Source organism: Armigeres subalbatus, chromosome 2 (assembly GCF_024139115.2).
Source record: "Armigeres subalbatus isolate Guangzhou_Male chromosome 2, GZ_Asu_2, whole genome shotgun sequence".
Taxonomy (NCBI): domain Eukaryota; kingdom Metazoa; phylum Arthropoda; class Insecta; order Diptera; family Culicidae; genus Armigeres; species Armigeres subalbatus.
This window is the reverse complement of record NC_085140.1, coordinates 239640960-239661037: the sequence shown is the minus strand read 5'-3', so window position 1 is coordinate 239661037 and position 20078 is coordinate 239640960. Positions and strand designations below refer to the sequence as shown.

General features: G+C 42.5%; 1 protein-coding gene and 1 pseudogene across 3 annotated transcripts in view; both read right to left on the bottom strand.

The window, feature by feature from the left end:
* LOC134211978 (discoidin domain-containing receptor tyrosine kinase B) overlaps positions 1-17860 on the bottom strand; it is an 802844-nt gene extending 784984 nt beyond the window's left edge. For all 3 annotated transcript variants that reach the window (XM_062689416.1, XM_062689415.1, XM_062689417.1), the window contains exon 1: positions 15999-17860. The gene's annotated coding sequence lies outside the window, so the exon portion shown is untranslated. The remainder of the gene's footprint in view (positions 1-15998) is intronic.
* LOC134216073 (diphosphoinositol polyphosphate phosphohydrolase 1-like) lies at positions 8688-9956 on the bottom strand (annotated as a pseudogene).
* Positions 17861-20078: the final 2218 nt, after the last annotated feature.

Here is a 20078-nt window from a genome sequence, read left to right as displayed (position 1 = left end):
GCGGATACATGCAGCTTTTTATAGAGGTTTAACAGGGCCCACTGTCAAACCCCACCACATCCTAGGCAAGCCCCACAACTCGCAGATGGCCTGGGGAGGGATCGTCAAGCCCTTGGACATAGTCCCTGCTGCCCCAGTTACAATCAAGTGGTAGTAATAAATGAGGTAATACTAACTCCCTAACTCGTCTAATGACAAGCACTGATAGTTTTTATGTCGTTTTTATAGAGATTTGTAGCCAAAAGCATGTTTAGCCTCTACGTTGTGAACGGTGTATCAAAACATGTTTCGCTAGTACATTTGCTGATGCACATTATCTGCCCAAATAGGCTCATCATCAATGCCCAGATTGGTCTCAGTTGTGCACTGACAGTTTGTAAAAGCAACTCAAAGTATTTTTTTGCAGATTTAGACGGCAAACGCTCAAATGAGTTTGTACGACTACTTCAAAGCTTTTTTGTCTCGTGTAGATGCATATAATTAGTTTCCATGTTATCGGGGCCCTCCTTAGCCGTGCGGTTAGACGGGCGGCTACAAAGCAAGGCCATGCTGAGGGTGTTTGGGTTCGATTCCCGGCGCCGGCCTAGGAAAATTTTTGGTTTGGAATTGTCTCGAAAGAAAATCAAAATCGTCAAAAATCGACATGGGACTCTTATGCGAATCGCGGCAGCTTAGAAACCTTGCAGTTAATAACTGTAGAAGTGCTAAATAAACACTAATGCACCGGGCTATTCAATATAAATCAATTGAATGAGATTTGTGCAAATAATGTAACAAAAACTTTTTAAGGCCTCCAATACATCTGACATATCGTGGTGAAGTTGCTCTGCGTTGAAGTACAACGCAGATGTTCTACGTTCTCCAAATTGTCCGGGAGTTGAGTTCAATTGGTCTACCAGGTCAATTACGACTAGTATCCAACCGAGAGCACCTCAGCGTGTCCATATAGGTCCTTAGAGGTCATGTAAATGCTTCAACAGTCAAATAAGTCCAACGCAGATGTTTTAGGTACTCCAAATGGTCCGGGAGTTGAGTTCAATTGGTCTACCATGTCAACTGCGCCTGATATCAAACCGATAACAACTATAGATAGTGGAATATATAGATGAGCGAAGATAAATCCTCTGTCTCCAAACGAACTGTCAAACGTGTCTCCAAGCGAGCATGACGTCACGATTTCAATGGAAACGTTAGAGCTGTGACGTCATATGCGCGTGTGCACGGGCAAAAAAATCGACTCAGCCATGCTTTCGCTCATCTATAGATTCTACTATCTATAATAACAACCCAGCGTGTCCATGTAAGTCCTAAGAACCCATGTGAATGCTCCATCATTCGAATAAATCCAATTCAGATGTTCTAGGTTCTCCAAATTGTTCTGGAGTTGGGGTCAATTAGTCTACCAGGTCAACTTCGCCTGATATCAAACCGACAGCAACTCAGCGTGTCCATATCAGTACTAAGAGACCGTGCGAATGCTTCACCATTAAAATGTGCCCAAATCAGATGTTCTAGGTTCTCCAGATTATCCGGGAGTTGAGTTCAATTGGTCTACTATATCAACTGCGCCTTGGGGCCCTCCTTAGCCGTGCGGTAAGATGCGCGGCTACAAAGCAAGACCATGCTGAGGGTGGCTGGGTTCGATTCCCGGTGCCGGTCTAGACAATTTTCGGATTGGAAATTGTCTCGACTTCCCTGGGCATAAAAGTATCATCGTGTTAGCCTCATGATATACGAATGCAGAAATGGTAACTTGGCTTAGAAACCTCGCAGTTAATAACTGTGGAAGAGCTTAATGAACACTAAGCTGCGAGGCGGCAATGTCCCAGTGGGGGATGTAATGCCAATGAAGAAGAAGAAGAAGAAGATCAACTGCGCCTGATATCAAACCGACAGAAACCCAGCGTGTCCATATCAGTCCTAAGAGCCCGTGCGCATGCTTCATTATTCAAATAAGTACAACGCAGATGTTCTAGGTTCTCCAAATTATCCGGGAGTTGAGTTTAATTCGTCTACCATGTCAACTACGCCTGATATCAAACCGACAGCGACCCAGCGTGTCCATATAAGTCATAAGAGCCCATGCGAATGCTTCATCATTCAAATAAGTACAACGCAGATGTTCTAGGTTCTCCAAATTGTCCGGGAGTTGAGTTCAATTTGTCTACCAGGTCAATTACGAGTAGTATCCAACCGAGAGCAACCAAGCCTGTCCATACAAGTCCTTAGAGGTCATGCAAATGCTTTAACAGTTGAATAAGTCCAACGCAGATGTTCTAGATACACCAAATGGTCCTGGAGATGAGTTCAATTGGTATACCATGTCAACTACACCTGATATCGAACCGACAGCAGCCCAGCGTGTCCTTATAAGTCCTAAGAGTCCATGCGATTGCTTCATTATTCAAATAAGTATAACGCAGATGTTCTAGGTTCTCCAAAATATCCGGGAGTTGACTTCAATTGGTCTACCAGGTCAACTGCGCCTGATACCAAACCGACAGCGACCTAGAGTGTCCATATCAGTCCTAAGAGCCCATGTGAATGCTTTATCATTCAAATAAGTACAACGCAGATGTTCTAGGTTCTCCAAATCGTCCGGGAGTTGAGTTCAGGTCACCAGGTCCATTACGACTAGTATCCAACCGAGAGCACCTCAGCGTGTCCATATAGGTCCTTAGAGGTCATGCAAATGCTTTAACAGTCAAACACAGATGTTTTAGGTACTCCAAATGGTCCGGGAGTTGAGGTCAATTAGTCTACCATGTCAATTACGCCTGATATCGAACCGACAGCAACCCGGCTTGTCCTTATAAGTCCTAAGAGCCCATGCGAATGCTTCATTATTTAAATAAGTATAACGCAGATGTTCTAGGTTCTCCAAAATATCCGGGAGTTGAGTTCAATTGGTCTACCAGGTCAACTACGCCTGATATCAAACCGACAGCGACCCAGCGTGTCACGTCGTAAGAGTCCATGCGAATGGTTCATCATTCAAATAAGTCCAACGCAGATGTTCTAGGCTCTCCAAATTGTCCAGGAGTTGAGTTCAATTGGCCTACCAGGTCAACTACACCTGATACCAAACCGACACCAACCCAACGTGCCCTTGGAGCCCATGCGAATGCTTCATCATTCAAATAAGGCCAACGCAGATGTTCTAAATTCTCCAAATTGTCCGGGAGTTAAATTCAATTAGTCTACCAAGTCTACGCCTTGTATCGAACCTATAGCAACCCAGCGAGTCCATATAAATTTAAAAATCCCAGCACGTCTTAGTCTGGTACCAGGCGTGAATCATTCGCCAAGGCTCTGAGATGTGGACATGATGGGTTGTTTTCGAATTAGAACCAGAACCATAATCTGAAATCGACCTATTTGAGTAGTCAATCAGTCATTACGTTTATAGGGATTTTTATGGACGTGCTTGGTTGTTTTTGGTTTTGTATCAGACATACCGTAAACGGGGGGAAGATGATCATTTGATGTGTCAGTCAAAAGTGCCAAATTTTTTTATGAAACGGTAGTCAACAATATTCTCCGTTCAAGTAATGTTACCGCTGGGTAGAAATCCGAGTTTTTCGATTATAATCATGAAAATGTATTTTGAGGAAGAAATAGAGAGATAGTCATAAATGACGCTATTTTCGTTTCAAATATTGACTTCTTAGACTTCTTTACGTAGTAAATTCAACATTCATACAAATAACCTAGTGTATTTTGACTACTAGGTCATAATGGTTTTAGTAGAGCTGTCTTGATCAACTTCACCCCAAACCAGATTATTCAAAAAATGTGTGATAATTTAATTTATTTTAATAAATGCGAACGCATTTCAGAAAACTAAAGTTGTTAATTATTGCTAAGTATAGCAGTACATGTTTTGAAAATATTTGTTTCGATTTCAAATGTGAACACACATTGTTATTGCTTGTCTTAAAAATGATCATCTTCCCCCCAGTTGACGGTACTCGAACTGGCAGACCAATTGATCTCAACTCCGGAACAATCTGTAGAACCAAGGACTTCTATTATGAAGTTATTTGAATAGTGAAGCATTCACAAGTGTTTAGGAAATTATCCGTACATGTATTACAGTCAAACCTCCCTGAGCCGATGTGTTGTTGTGTGTGGTTTACGAGGTAGACCAATTGACCTTAATTCCAGAACAATTTGGAGGATCTATAACATCTACTTTGGACTTATTTGAATATCGAAACATTCGCTAAGGTTCAATGAACTAACATGGGCAAGTTGAGTTGCTTTTTGTTTTTACCAGGTGTAGTTGACCTGGTAGACCAATTGAACTCAACTCCTGAACAATTTGGAGAACCTAGAACATCTGCGTTGTACTTATTTCAGTGATGAAGCATTCGCATGTGCTCTTAGGACTGATATGGTCACGCTGGGTCGTTGTCGGTTTGATATCAGGCGTAGTTGACATGGTAGACCAATTAAACTCAACTCCCGGACAATTTGGTGAACCTAGCACATCTGCGTTGGACTTATTTGAATGATGATGCATTTGCATGACCTCCAAGGAGCTATATGGACCCGCTGGGTCGCTGTCGGTTTGATATCAGGCGCAGTTGACCTGGTAGACCAATTGAACTCAACTCCCGGACAATTTGGAGAACCTAGAACATCTGCGTTGTACTTATTTGAATAATGAAGCATTCGCATGAGCTCTTAGGACTGATATGGACACGCTGGGTTCCTGTAGGTTTGAGATCAGGCGTAGTTGACATGGTATACCAATTGAACTCAACTCCCGGACCATTTGGAGAACCTAGAACATCTGCGTTGAACTTATTTGACTGGTGATGCATTTGCATGACCTCTAAGGACCTGTACGGACACGCTGGGTCGCTGTCAGTTTGATATCAGGCGTAGTTGACATGGTAGACCAATTGAACTCAACTCCCGGACAATTTGGAGAACCTAGAACATCTGCGTTGTACTTATTTGAATAATGAAGCATTCGCATGAGCTCTTAGGACTGATATGGACACGCTGGGTTCCTGTAGGTTTGAGGTCAGGCGTAGTTGACATGGTATACCAATTGAACTCAACTCCCGGACCATTTGGAGAACCTAGAACATCTGCGTTGAACTTAATTGACTGGTGATGCATTTGCATGACCTCTAAGGACCTGCACGGACACGCTGGGTCGCTGTCAGTTTGATATCAGGCGTAGTTGACATGGTAGACCTATTGAACTCAACTTCCGAACAATATAGAGAACCTAGAACATCTGCGTTGGAATTATTTGACCGATGATGCATTTGCATGACCTCCAAGGAGCTATATGGACCCGCTGGGTCGCTGTCGGATTGATATCAGGCGCAGTTGACCTGGTAGACCAATTGAACTCAACTCCCGGACAATTTGGAGAACCTAGAACATCTGCGTTGTACTTATTTGAATAGTGAAGCATTCGCTTGGACTCATAGGACTGATATGGACACGCTGGGTTTCTGTAGGTTTGAGATCAGGCGCAGTTGACATGGTATACCAATTGAATTCAACTCCCGGACAATTTGGAGAACCTAGCACATCTGCGTTGGACTTATTTGACTGTTGGTGCGTTTGCATGACCTCTAAGCACCTAAATGGACACGCTGGGTCGATGTCGGTTTGTTATCAGGCGTAGTTGACCTGGTAGACCAATTGAACTCAACTCCCGGACTATTTGGAGAACCTAGAACATCTGCGTTGTACTTATTAGAACAGTGAAGCATTCGCTTGGGCTCTTAGGGCTGATATGGACACGCTGAGTCGCTGTCGGTTTGATATCAGGCGTAATTGACCTGGTAGACCAATTGAACTCAACTCCCGGACAATTTGGTGAACCTAGAACATCTGCGTTGGACTTATTTGACTGGTGATGCATTTGCATGACCACTAAGGACCTATATGGACACGCTGGGTCGCTGTCGGTTTGATATCAGGTATAGTTGACATGGTAGACCAATTGAACTCAACTCCCGGATAATTTGGAGAACCTAGAACATCTGAGTTGGACATATTTTAATGGTAAAACATTCGCACGGGCTCTGGGGACTTATATAGATTTGTTGGATCACTATAAGTTCATCCTTCAGGCACATAAAATTTTTATTTATTCAGAGCAACTTCACCACAATATGCCAGATGTATTGGAGGCCTTAAAAAAGTTTTTGTTACATTATTTGCACAAATCTCAGTCAATTGAATCATATTGAATAGCTCTGTGCATTCGGGCTGTTAAACAGACTATTAAATCTCCAAATATGACCAGTTTCATATATCACTGCCTAAAATTACGCTTTTGGGCCACCTAGTTTTCTCAACCATAAAAAGGGGGAGGGTCCGAAGGGGGAGGGTTTGCATGTGCCCAAAAGTACAACTATTCCCCTTGATTCCCCTTGAAAACCTCCAAAAACCTCAGAGATATATGGTTTTCAAAATTAAAAGTTCGTCCTGGGCATTTACGGGACAAAAATAACAAAAGCATGAGGATTACTACTCCTGGCCACGCCCATTTTCACCGTATTTAGGGAGAGGAAGGAAGTGTTGATGTAGTACTTACTTAACGAGAGGCCACCGACTTAGCGACACCCTCATAAGTACCATGGTGTTGGAGGAAGGAATTCGTTCTTCGTCTTCTTCGTTGGCATTACATCCCCCACTGGGACATTGCCGCCTCGCAGCTTAGTGTTCATTAAGCACTTCTACAGTTATTAACTGCGAGGTTTCTAAGCCAAGTTACCATTTCTGCATTCGTATATCATGAGGCTAACACGATGATACCTTTATGCCCAGGGAAGTCGAGACAATTTCCAATCCAAAAATTGCCTAGACCGGCACCGGGAATCGAACCCAGCCACCCTCAGCATGGTCTTGCTTTGTAGCCGCGCGTCTTACCGCACAGCTAAGGAGGGCCGAAGGTATTCGTTGGGTCAGGATTTGCCTGTAGCTGGCAATGTAACCGTGGTAGATCTTACCCCGTAACACACCACGTAAAGGTGTCTACCCAACATTACGGGTCCTCTTGTAAGTCGTTTGTCAATCCTCCCCCAAACTCAATCATATCCAGCTTACCACGGATAAGTTAAATAGTAAAGCTTATTTTACTGTTATGGTATTAGATGCTGTAAATTGAGCTTTCTGGACGATGCACAGGCTTTCTATAATATCCGCCGTTACCCTACTGTAATGTATGTTAAATGAAACGCGCAGATTCGTAAATTTATCTTAGAAACCGCCACGTTGCGGGACACGTTTCCTTGATGCACTCCTTATGATATTATCCACACATAAAATCTAACATTAGCACCTCTCGCTCAACGGTTAACCATTCTATGATGATAAGTTCCTTCATGTATCCAACAATGCCTTCATTAATGTTCAATCCAATAGTTCTAACTCTTCGAATGTTTAGCGCGGAGTACTGACACCAACTGAGCAGAATCGACCCATAGTAATCAGTGATTATCGTTAGCAATTGAAACAAGACAAACGGTGTCATGACCATGGCTTCTTTATTAGGAATTTCGGCTGCGAGGTTGTAGATCACTGTAGATATTAGCGTTGCACCTAATATTTGCAGAAGCGGTTAACACGGTGCAAACCTTTTCCGCCACTTCGAGGCGAATGTGTTCTATCTTATAACCGTCCCAATCTCATTCCAGGGACCTATCTTGACCAGATCAAGATTAAAGAAGGTGGACATGATTTCTTCACCGGGTACTAGATCCAAAAGCTCGATTTCATCGAAATCTGCATGCTCGATAATCAATAATCAGGTGAATAGCAGCTCCTGACCTGGATGCTACAACCGAAAAATTTGCTTGCTTGAGACTGTTCCGTTCTCAGACGTCCTCTGAGTTACTTTGTTTGGCGGAGAAGGGAATGGCAATGCCACATGGTAGGATGATACTTGAACCGGTAGGAAAGAATTTATTTGGACCAAGCGCGGGCAGAGGCGGTATGAGGCTACGAATACGCCACACTCCAGTACGAGTTATTCGGAAACATGAACGTGGGACGGGTGGTTTCCGCTGGCACCGTACCGAAATGTGGCCACCCCATTCGGCACAACCCTTTGATCATGTGGTTGCACGACGCAATTCGATAGAGTGTTGAAAGCCAAATTCGCTCGAGCGCTGATCTGTCCCCATACTGTTTGAATTGCTGAGGTTTTACTTGAAAGCTTTTACTTACTCATACAATAATTTACAGATTGTTTTGTATACCACTACAATCATTGATGTTGTGCAAAGTTTGAATAAGTTCCATTAAAATCAGAGAGTTCCGATAGCATCAACAATTAGAAGAATACGTTTAAAAATAAATTAAAAAGTGCAAGAAATGTGTCACCCGTTCTAAATAAATTTAGCACACTTTTGATATAATTTTTGGTCCTCGCTCGTCTTGTCCCGAGAGGGTGGTCATAGCGCCCCATATGATAAATATTGGTATCACAAAAAAAAACTTTTGAAAACCCGGTTTATAAGATACTGAAACGTCATTTATCAGTATTTATTGTTACTTATGTCAAAGACAGGTCATCATAAAGGTGTTTCATGCAAAAATCAGCAGAATTCCAAGCAGTTTTACTATTTTACAAGGATTACCGCTAAGGGTGGCAATCTTGCCCCACTTTACCCTAATATTCAAAGTAATACAATAACGTTGAAGACGGCTTAGGAGGTCGTTTTCGATAGTTAATCGGAGTCGGCGACCGGTTGATCTTCCGTTTCGATAGAAGTCGTTCCATCTTCCTCCGTCAAGGGAGGCTGTGGCGGTGGTGATTTCGCCATCGCACTTGTGGGCACTCATTCGAGCTTGTCATCCGCCACGTCCGTAGTCACGTGTATGCAATTTTGTGTCAGTGACTATTTTTTGAATGACGTAACTGCAGAAGATAGGGACGCTGGGTTAACTTATGCAGTGCCAGCTACGTGAGAGCTTCCTCGATGATGAACTACTGTCGCTTACGGCCGATAGTTTTAGAATCTTCCCATTCATCCAGCTTTTGGGTGACAACCTTAACGAACACTTCGGTTCGGTCAATGTTTTCGAAAATTCCTAAACATCTATCCAGCTCTCCAATAATTCCGGCGTCTTTCAAGACATCGCGAGAACCCGTTAATGAAGACTCTTCGTCCGATTCTACTCCGCCACCTGGAACTATTCATAATTCGGGACGTAATGACGTAATGACGATGTAATTAGTAACGCTTTTCCACTCACCTCCGCTTCCGCTTCGGACCGCACACAAATGCAAGCCGCACGTCGTCGGTATCCGTCCTTATCGTAGGTTCGAGCTGAATAGGGCTTTTCCTTGACCATCATGTCCGCACAAAAGAAACTTTGCGCACAGTTCTAGCACTCCTCCGGACCGGGTTTATGCGACTAATCGCGACGGGTATTGATCCTCTGTTCTAAACAATGGGGAACTACCGAAATTCAAAACGCTTTGTCCTTTTGTTATTAAAAGGACCCGTCCCCGGTACGGTTTTTATCTCAACTGGTGGGTGTTGATAACGGGCACTACACTCTCTCGTTCTCTATGCTAACCCGGAAAGGTTCTCCGTTCCTTTGGTTACGGCAAAAAACAGTTAGCTACGGATCACAATCAACGAAAGATTTTTACTAATTTTGATCGAATCCGGCAGAGCATTCTTCTTGGAGGGTGGCTTTTGAGAGAACTGCTTCTCCGTGTTGTGCGTTGTTCCGAGAACCCACCGTAAGCCGGATCCGCAAATTCGTTTGAATTTCAACCATCCACCGCCAATGCCGAGCTCGCCGTATTAGGGGTCGCGAAATCTTTTCCTCTCGATCCGTTTGATTGCACCACAATCCGGCAAAAAGGAAGTTTTCTGGCTTTACCAGCACGTTAAAAAATATTCCGGAAATCTTCAGTGGGTCCTGCTTCTCCAACAATAATATTCGAACTGTCACCTCGGTTTGTTTTGTTTTGTCCGTCCGTGATCTCACCACTACATGTACTGTTCACGCGAGAGGAGCTGTCACTAATACATTCACAGTTTTTAAACCAACACTAACACATACATACATCGGATATTTTGTATCACAAACACACATATAGTCTTTAGGGGTACAAATACATGCAAAATGTCTCCAAAACTCAAATCTCTTCCTTATACAACGTGCCGCAGTTCGTACATATGCAATTTTCGCATATGCGAAGTTCTTATACAGTTGCTGCATATGAATAATGCAGAATTGTATTAAAATCTAGCAGACTCTGGTTGGGTGTATGAATTCGTGGTAAGTGCAGAGGAATATTCGTCTTGCAGTGGGCGAGTTATTACATCATCATTTCCTCCCCTTCCCTACATTGACTTCCATTCTGACGTGGCAGGCGCCAGTATGACCTAACAAATGAGATCACCAGTACTTGTACATTGAAGATGAGTGCTGCTAGTCCCAAGCAAACATCTGTTGGTTCTCTGTGCAAGAACAACTGATCTGGTCATAATGGAGTAGCAACTACGGGCAGTCAATCAAGCTCAAGCTCAAGCTCAAGCTCAAGCTTATTAGAGAGGTTTACAGATGATGGCGGAGATGGTCCATTTATCGTGTATTATAGAAAAAATTGAAAGTGCTATGATATGGAAATGCTAATATCATCTTCCAAACTTGGACGTACATGTTCATGATAGAATTAGAGGCGAAAGTATAGAATTGATAGTTCCGTTAGGATACGGCAGGCATGAAGAATGTTTTCATAGAAGTCGATTTGAAAGCGAGCGGAGGGCAATATTTGTGATGATATGTGCCACGACCTTCCTTCTGCCAAGCTCCCGTGTGAAGGGAGAGGGAAGAATATCAGTGTGGAATCTGATATATCTTCACTGGCAAAAGGAAGGTGGTTTGACTTGCTCATATGCCATAGCGTGCGGAAGGATTTGCTATCGACGAGTACTGTCTCCAAATTTCTAATATGACATCAGCATTTAGTCGAATAGGATTTTTATTGCACAGTTCTGTTTTCTCATTGCGCTGTGCTGTGCGAAAGTGCTGTTTTTAATTTTACACTACATTTTGTGCGGCTTTAGACCAACATCAGACCAAGTCTTCAAGCCAGTTAACACATGCAGGACTTTATCACATTTTGTTTTCGACTTTTGAAATAATCAAAAGTTTAAAAAATATGGGTTCTTTAGAAAGGTTCGCCTGAAATAAGTAAAAGAATTGACAGAAGCAATAAAACAACACAAATCAAAATATTTAATGATTTAAAATGTATTCTTATGTACATATTTGGAACATGCTAATAAACGTAACTTTTCATTGAACTTCCTGCTACTTTAAATCGAAATGAATTCAAACTGCACTGGCTTGTAAAATTCAATCTTATATAAATGACTTTCGAGTGTTTATATTTCCAGTTGACTCTTTACATGTTGTAGTTTGAAAAAAATGGGTCAATTCTGTTGATTATTTGAATATAAATAATATAATTTTAGAGCAGGGAGTAATTTCAAAGTGGATTGATCCGTAGATAAAATAACGCATTCATACACCAAAACATTTGAATCTCGTGGTTCATTCGTGGTTCAAATCTGCAGAAAATAGAACAGCTGCTGAGAAAACGAATGTTTCAGGTTCATATTCAAGACTGCCTCGAACAATTTGAATCACTGCTGATTTTACTCTTAGTGTACGAGAAAGGCGAAAAAAAAAGAAATGGTTGAAGAACATAAACACTGACTTACTGAAAGTGACTTCGGGATGGTATTTCAGGATAATACACGAAGCCAGTATAGAAATTTGCTTTGAAATTCCGGGACGAATTTCCATAAATGATTTCTCCTCAAGCATTCCATGAGGATATACAGGGGTTAGGCAAAATTTGGCCCAAATTCAAATCCTTATAACTTTTTGAAAAATTGATGAAATTGGACAAAACCGGAAGTATTCGACGGCAAATTTAGTCAAGATTCAGGAACATGCACGGTCACGAATACTGGCCATCGGACACCGGAGATGTTCCGGATTTTCGGAGGCCATGTCAAAAACACATTTTTTCTGCCGCTGGTATTTTTGTGTGGTTTGAAGTTTCATCAATAAACACTATTTTCCTAGAAACTAGATATTATTGAAAATTGAATGCGGGCGGTTGCGCTAAGATCCGTTGAAAAACATCCGAGATATGGCCATTTCAGTAAACCTGGTTCCGGATAGTTTGATACCAATATTGATATGGTACCGGATAATATATACGTGGTTGGAAGGATATACATATATTGGTCAATTATGTATATCCTTCCAACCACGTATATATTATCCGGTACCATATCAATATTGGTATCAAACTTCAAGATTTTTCATAGAGATGCTTCAGGAAGCATATGCAGGACGATCCGTTGCCCTGACCACTCTGTAGTAGGTTCCAGGTGCCCCGGGTGAAGTTGCCAATTTGTAAAACGTTCAGAACCCTATCAATATGGGTATCAAACTTCAAGATTTTTCGGATCATTATCGAGCACCATCTCAAACGGGTTGTCGTCTGACATTCTGGCTACATGCCCGACCCACCGTACCGTGTGGTAGTTCTCCTAACAGTTACAACTCGTGGTTCATTGGCCTCCACCACCACCTCCATTGGCTTCCATCTGCACCCCACCATAAATAGTCCGCAACACCTTCCATTCGGAAACTCCAAGGGCACGTTGGTCCTTCGCCAGCAACATCCAACTTTCGTGGTCATAGAGGCCGACCAGTCTAATGAGAGTTTTGTAGATGGTCAACTTCGTGCGGCGGTGAACTCTATTCGACAGGAGAGTCCAAAAGCATCTCCATGAAAAACCTTGAACTTTGATAATGAGTATTGAGTATTTGATATGGTTTCGAACATTTTGCAAATTGGTCACTTCCCCAAGACACCTGGAATCTACTACAGAGTGGTCATGACAGCTGCTGGTTCTAAAATGCATTTAAAGCCTGTCCACGTTAAATTTCGGACACCCATCTTCTAACTCGATTTTTTTTAAATTTTCGCAAACCACTGAGAATATAGATTTACACACAGCTGAATAACTCCGCTTTATGTGATACATTCAGCATGTTTTCATTATCGTCCAAATTGATAGAATGGCTTAAAATCATTTAGACATTATCTCAGTGTCCGAAATTTAACGTGGACAGGCTTTAAAAGTATCACCTCGAAAAATCTTGAAGCTTGATACCCATATTGATGTGGTGAACGTTTTTCGAATTGGCCACTTCCCCCGGGGCACCTGGAAGCTACTACAGAGTGGTTAGAGCAACTGATCATCCTGAATATGCTTCCTGAAGTATCTCCATGAAAAATCTTGAAGTTTGATACCCATATTGATAGGGTTCTGAACGTTTTTCGAATTGGCCACTTCCCCCGGGGCACCTGGAACCTACTACAGAGTGGTTAGAGCAACTGATCATCCTGAATATGCTTGCTGAAGCATCTTCATGAAAAATCTTGAAGTTTGATACCCATATTGATAGGGTTCTGAACGTTTTTCAAATTGGCCACTTCCCCCCGGGCACCCGGAAGCTACTACAGAGTGGTCAGGGCAACTGACTGTCCTGAATATGCTTCCTGAATCATCTTCATGAAAAATCTTGAAGTCTGATACCCATATTGATAGGGTTCTGAACGTTTTTCAAATTGGCCATTTCCACCGGGGCACCTGGAACCTACTATAGAGTGGTCAGGGCAACTGATCGTCCTGAATATGCTTCCTGAAGCATCTCCATGAAAAATCTTGAAGTTTGATACCCATATTGATAGGGTTCTGAACGTTTTACAAATTGGCCACTTCCCCCGGGGCACCTGGAACCTACTACAGAGTGGTCAGGGCAACTGATCATGCTGAATATGCTTTCTAAAGCATCTCCGTGAAAAATCTTGAAGTTTGATACCCATATTGATAGGGTTCTGAACGTTTTTCAAGTTGGCCACTTCCCCCGGGGCACCTGGAACCTACTACAGAGTGGTCAGGGCAACTGATCGTCCTGCATATGCTTCCTGAAGCATCTCTATGAAAAATCTTGAAGTTTGATACCAATATTGATATGGTACCGGATAATATTTACGTGGTTGGAAGGATATACATAATTGACCATAGTATCCGGAATCAGGTTTACTGAAATGGCCATATCTCGGATGTTTTTCAACGGATCTTAGCGCAACCGCCCGCATTCAATTTTCAATAAGATCTAGTTTCTAGGAAAATAGTGTTTATCGATGTAACTTTCAGCCACTGTAACTAAAAATACAAGCGGCAGAAAAAATGTGTTTTTGACATGGCCTCCGAAAATCCGAAACATTTCCGGTGTCCGGTGGCCAGTATTCGTGACCGTGCATGTTCCTAAATCTTGACTAAATTTGCCGTCGAATGCTTCCGGTTTTGTCCAATTTCATCAATTTTTCAAAAAGTTATAAGGATTTGAATTTGGGCCAAATTTTGCCTATCTCAATCATTTTGCCTAACCCCTGTACCTTGAGGAATACGAAAAGCAACACATATAAAATATCGTGGAGAATACTAATAATCAAGGTTCGTATTTTACGTTTCTATGATACCAAAGCAAGTGATTTTCGGGCCAAAGGAGGTTTTTTTGTTTGATTGGTTTTGGTGAGGAGCACAATTCTCCCCGTAACGCTGGGTAGACACCTTTGCGTGGTGTGTTACGGTGTAAGCTTCACTACGGTCACATTGTCAGCTATAGGCAAATCCTGAGCCAACGAATACCTTCCCCAATATCCAACTCCGTGGTACCGTGGCTAGGAATAGTAAACCTCATGCTTTTGTGATTTTTATCCTAGATTGAAATCAAGGACCTAATTAAAAAAACACCTAAATAAAGAATTTAAAAAAAATCAAGGACCACTCCCACCTTGACTTCTGATAGCAATCTGAATAATGATTTCAAAAGAAAAACACGAGTATCACTAGTGTCCAATCTACGAAGTACACCGTAACTATGCTATGCTTGGTATTGGTGAGGAACATAAAAGATGTAGTGCTTTAGAATGCTAGAGATTCATGGATCATGCCTTGCGTTCATGGCGAAATAGCAGGAATATTATTGTTTTTCTTGATCATGTCCAATGGAACATACTTTCATATTAATTGCTGAATTTTAGTTTTGTTATGGATCTTAAAATTATTCTTTATGTAGCTTCCTGAACTATTCTATGGATTTTTGATAGCGTTTTACGAAACAATCAGGCGGAATTTACGGATGGGTTTTCATTTTTATGGATCATTCTTTATTGTTTATATGCAAAAGTATGTTTTGCCTTATGGAACCGATATTATTACCCAGAGACGTAAAAAAAATTGGGAAGGTTGAAATACATATTTACGCCATTGCTTGGAGGCAACTATTTTTCAAAGGCACAGCACTAGCCTAACGCAAACAAATTTCACTGAAATCATATAAATATTCACCCGTTCACAACAAAGCCCTGTTGAGATTTTCTCAACCGTGGTATTAATTGCTGTGCAAACATTTCAGCAATTAACAACCAATTCCACTCGCTGCAAACGCAAACACAAATCATGAAGTCACCTACAGATCCACCGAAAGAAAGCTCCACTCAATCATTACTCAATTCTAATTAAGTCGCTCCCCCATCAGGGCCAATCCCAAATAATCCCAGCACGCGATAATCGTCAAGCTCGCCACCAACCGGTCGCCATGAATGAAATCGATTGCAAATAGGCGCGACGTCGACGGCGAACATCTTGATCTGCACCACCGAGTGCCGACCAAACGTATCCCTTGGTGGTGTATCGAGCGGCAATATCGTCGGTAAATATTTGCCAATATCGTTTGCTTCCTAATGTATCTCGAGAACACATCAGCAAGCCGTATCAAGTGTGTCTGGCCCCCAGGCCCAGGCGGTCGTCATGGGAAGCAGACACGCAGCTCCGGGCCATCCGTGTTTGGGTAAACAATCGCCAGGAAATTACATTCAAGCCACTCTCGAGACTCACCTTGCCTTATGATGACGGTGAAGTGCGATTTGTTCCAGCTTCGGGGATATGCTTCTTCGTCGGCGTTGTCTTCGTTCGATGGGTCGGGTTCCCGAAAATCAATCAATAACACATCGACCCAACCTCTTATCACGCAATCACGAAAACCACTGCCTATCGATATCAGAAATCTTCACACAACACTCAATCACTTCACAATGGAACGCACTCGGCGCTAGGCAACTCGGTGGCAGGGCTCTTCTCCAATTTCCAGAAGTAGATAATCGTATCACTGAAACATTCCTTCACAGCTCATCGAGCAATTTTTTTCTCGCTTTGTTGTGGTCAACGTGATTGATTTCTGCACCCACTTGGGGCAAACGAGGGACAGGACACTTGAGTAAACCCGGCAAGCTTCTTCGATTGTTATCACTGGACCACCCAAACCCCAAGATTCCGTTCCGAGCGAGTAAAAGCTGCCTTGGCTCGGGTCTCGTAATCGCGTTTCGTGGTCACTGATTCTGTGGTCAACCGCAGCTTCTCGTAATCTAATAATGATTAAGCACTCGTCACCGCATACACAATTCGAACTCGGTGCTGATTATGCCAAAACGGAAGCTTTGCACTATGAACCAATTTGTAGCACCAACTAACACAGCAGGGTCACCACCAGCACCGCAAGCACGCTTGAACGAGCACGGCGCTTCAGGAGGTTCCGAGAGGGCAGAATTTCTTGTGTGCACCAGCGCCGAATGATTTATGCATGTGCGTAATTTCTAGTCACATAGAACGACGCGCACCACGCTCCAGGCTTTCGGTTGGCTCGGGTTGCACTTTGCGGTCAACACTGATATAATTAATACGATGGTACTATAATTGATATTACACGAGGCCACTCGTCCTGACCGGGAGCATCAACAACAATTTTCAAGCACATTAACACACTTGAGGTCGTCCATGGCCAAAGTGGCTCTCAGAGGAATTCATACTATATGGGTGTGTAATGTATATTGACATAAATTAGACTCGAGCCTCGCTGTCTGGAGCTGATGGCTGTGCTGACCTCTTCCTTTCTCACCTTGCGGCCAGTCCCGGTCAACCAACAACTATCAGATTTCACGATCCCGTTGATGACTATTGCATCTAATTGAATCCGATGGACGTGTCACTCAAAATTTTACACTCCTTCCACGACGACCATAAATTAACTCACGCAATTTCCCATAAACTTCACCGCCAGATGTTAGAGCAAAGTCGCCCACGAATCACTTCCGAGCACGGTATCGATTGAAACAGCCCCCTGAATATGCCCCGAACGAAACTGGGAGGGCCATGGAGCACAAATATTTTCCTCCTTGCGTTGTCCTGTCGTGAGCAGTGCCCATAAACCGTTACACTTTTATCATTTTCTCGGTTCTTTAATTTATGCAAATTAAAAAATAATAACAACGATACACCCGACAAAAAGTAAACCGCCCTCCCTGGCTCCGAGCGAGGGGGGTATGACACAGCACTGCCGTATCGACCGCGCCTGCAAGAATTCTTCCACGGTTGCCCCTACATGTAGACTATGGAAGCCCCAAAGGCTCGCGATAGCTCCTGTTGCTGTGCTTCCTTGTCTTGCTTCTCGCTACCGGCGCAATGTGATTTACGAACACGGACAATCCTTTGTACAGGTTCCAAACACACACCCTTGTCCTCGCAGGACACCGAATTCGCAATAAATTACTAAACCCTCCGTGCACACACGTATGTATAGCTCGGTATGTATATGCTTTAATTTGTGCAGGTATAACCGCGAAGGACCACCGCGCGCGAAATGTCCACCGGACGCCGTTAGTCGAGCTCGCTTTCCAGCAGTTCTGAACCAAACGAACCGAACGTCGAAGAATGACTGAAGGGACAACCCGCTCGCAATCGGTGCGGCTGGAACGCAACGACCGGCGTCGGGCACGCTTCACGATCACGGGCAGCCCGACCGAACCACGGTATCGTTTATCTCCAATGCATAAACAGAGCACGCGCATAAAATGCGCACACTTTCTCTGCTCTCCCGGTATGGCACCGGAATGCTCTCGGGCCCCGTCATAAAAGTCTATGGGCGAGCGAATCATGCTGCTGCAATGAAAGGCAACTTTGTTACATTTGACATTGATAATGGTACTTTGTGCTCGCGAGAGAGCCCATGCTCCATTCTCTCGTGTTGCAACAATGTTGATGTAAGGAAAAACATGAATAATTTACTACGGCTCTATGACTGTCCGTTCCATTGATGCTCGTGGTCGATTCGACGGGACGACTTGGTTTGTCGAGCACTTCTGCCGTCGAGCACACGCTAAATTTGAACTGCTCAGTATCTGATGGTTATCTCGATGCAAATGGGGAAAGAAACGAATCAACGGTGAAACTCGGTCAGAGGAAACATTCGTTAATGGGAAAACTGCTCCCGTTTCCCTCCCAATGAATTTATATTCATCTCATCGTGAAATTAAGGAATACAGCGCCAATCTTGTCGCTTCTTGCGTGCTCACCAAAAGAAGAAACAAATTAAATTATTTTTCAAATGTTTATTTCTGATGGGATAAACATAGGATCTAGGAGATGAATTGCGAAGTAGTAGCCCTACTTGCTGATGTAGAATACAATTTCGAAATTATGAAGTTTGTTAGTACATATGTGTTACGGAAGATGATGTACAAATATTCATTTCAAAAAGACAAATATTAGAATTATCTTACCATATTTTATCAGATAGGGTACATCGATTTGTTTGTTCTCTGATAGGAAACCCAAAGCCCGTTTGGGCAGACCATCTATTTAAGGAACTGATATTTGAATTCACTACACGGTGTTCCAAGCAAATGACAAGATTGGAACTAATGAGTTGGAATACAGCTGAAAAGAAGTAAACTTCGTGTGAAATGGAGGTGCTACCCAAATAGATTATCTCCTTATCAAATTTATTCAAGTTTGAATCATATTCACTATGAGGGTGTCTATCAGATACATTCGCGTGGTCATTAATCATCAGCTCATAAATGTTGAAAACCGGAGAGCGGTAGGTGGTTTCTCTCTTTCGTCTCATCGTGGTTTGTATCATCTCTCGCGTTGCAGTCAGTGGAACGTGCGACATCAATAGATGGAGCGACATTATGATGGAATTCACTCAAGTATGGTTGCATCATCTGTTGCTTGTTTTGAAGCAGGATATGTTGATGTAGGTATGTTCACAGCACATAGTTCATTTTTCATGAAGCGTCAATTAGTGTGACCTAATGATGCTACGCTACATCGGTCCAAATTATTTTGGCAGATGTGATACAAAAGCAATCGTAGATAGCAGAAGTATCTACATACTTTCCTTATTGTAGCTTAAGGTGATTATACAATCACCAATAGGTAAAATACGACATAATGCTTTTCATACAGTGCTGAAACTGAAGTCGATTGTATAGCATAAGTATGCTAATGATTCTACGGTTGTAGATTTGATTTGTGACTTTGTTGTATAACCGCCTTAACAGATACATATTTCGACAATAAGGTCGTCTTCTATTCCTCGTACTTGACTCGACTTGCTCACTTACAAGTGAAGTACAAGAATCTGAAGGTTAAACATTCATATCTGTTAAGTTACAATAAATTGGTGGAATTAGATGGATTTTTCTTTTTTTAACTAGTTTTATTTGCTTATTATCTAATACATGCATTCATCTCTTAGACTAGGTGTTCCGTGTTATCTTAACACTATCATCCTTATTTGCTATGTTACTTTTTAGTTATTATTAATACATTTCAGTTGCCTCTGGCAGTTAGGATTTTCCTCTGGTTGAATTGAACCAGTAGCGCCGGGAGTGGGTGGGACAAGTAGGACATGTCCTACGCATGAAAATACCTGGGTAGGACAGTCAAAGCATTGTCCTACCCATGATTATGGTAAGAACATACAATTTGGATAACTGAAAGATCTAATACTAGCAATACTATTTCAATTTCAAGATCTTTAAAGATATACTGGGGGAAGTGGAAAAAGGGGGTAAGTGTAAAAATCGACTCGAAAAATTGGAATTGTACATACTTTACAGTTTTTACCACATCATA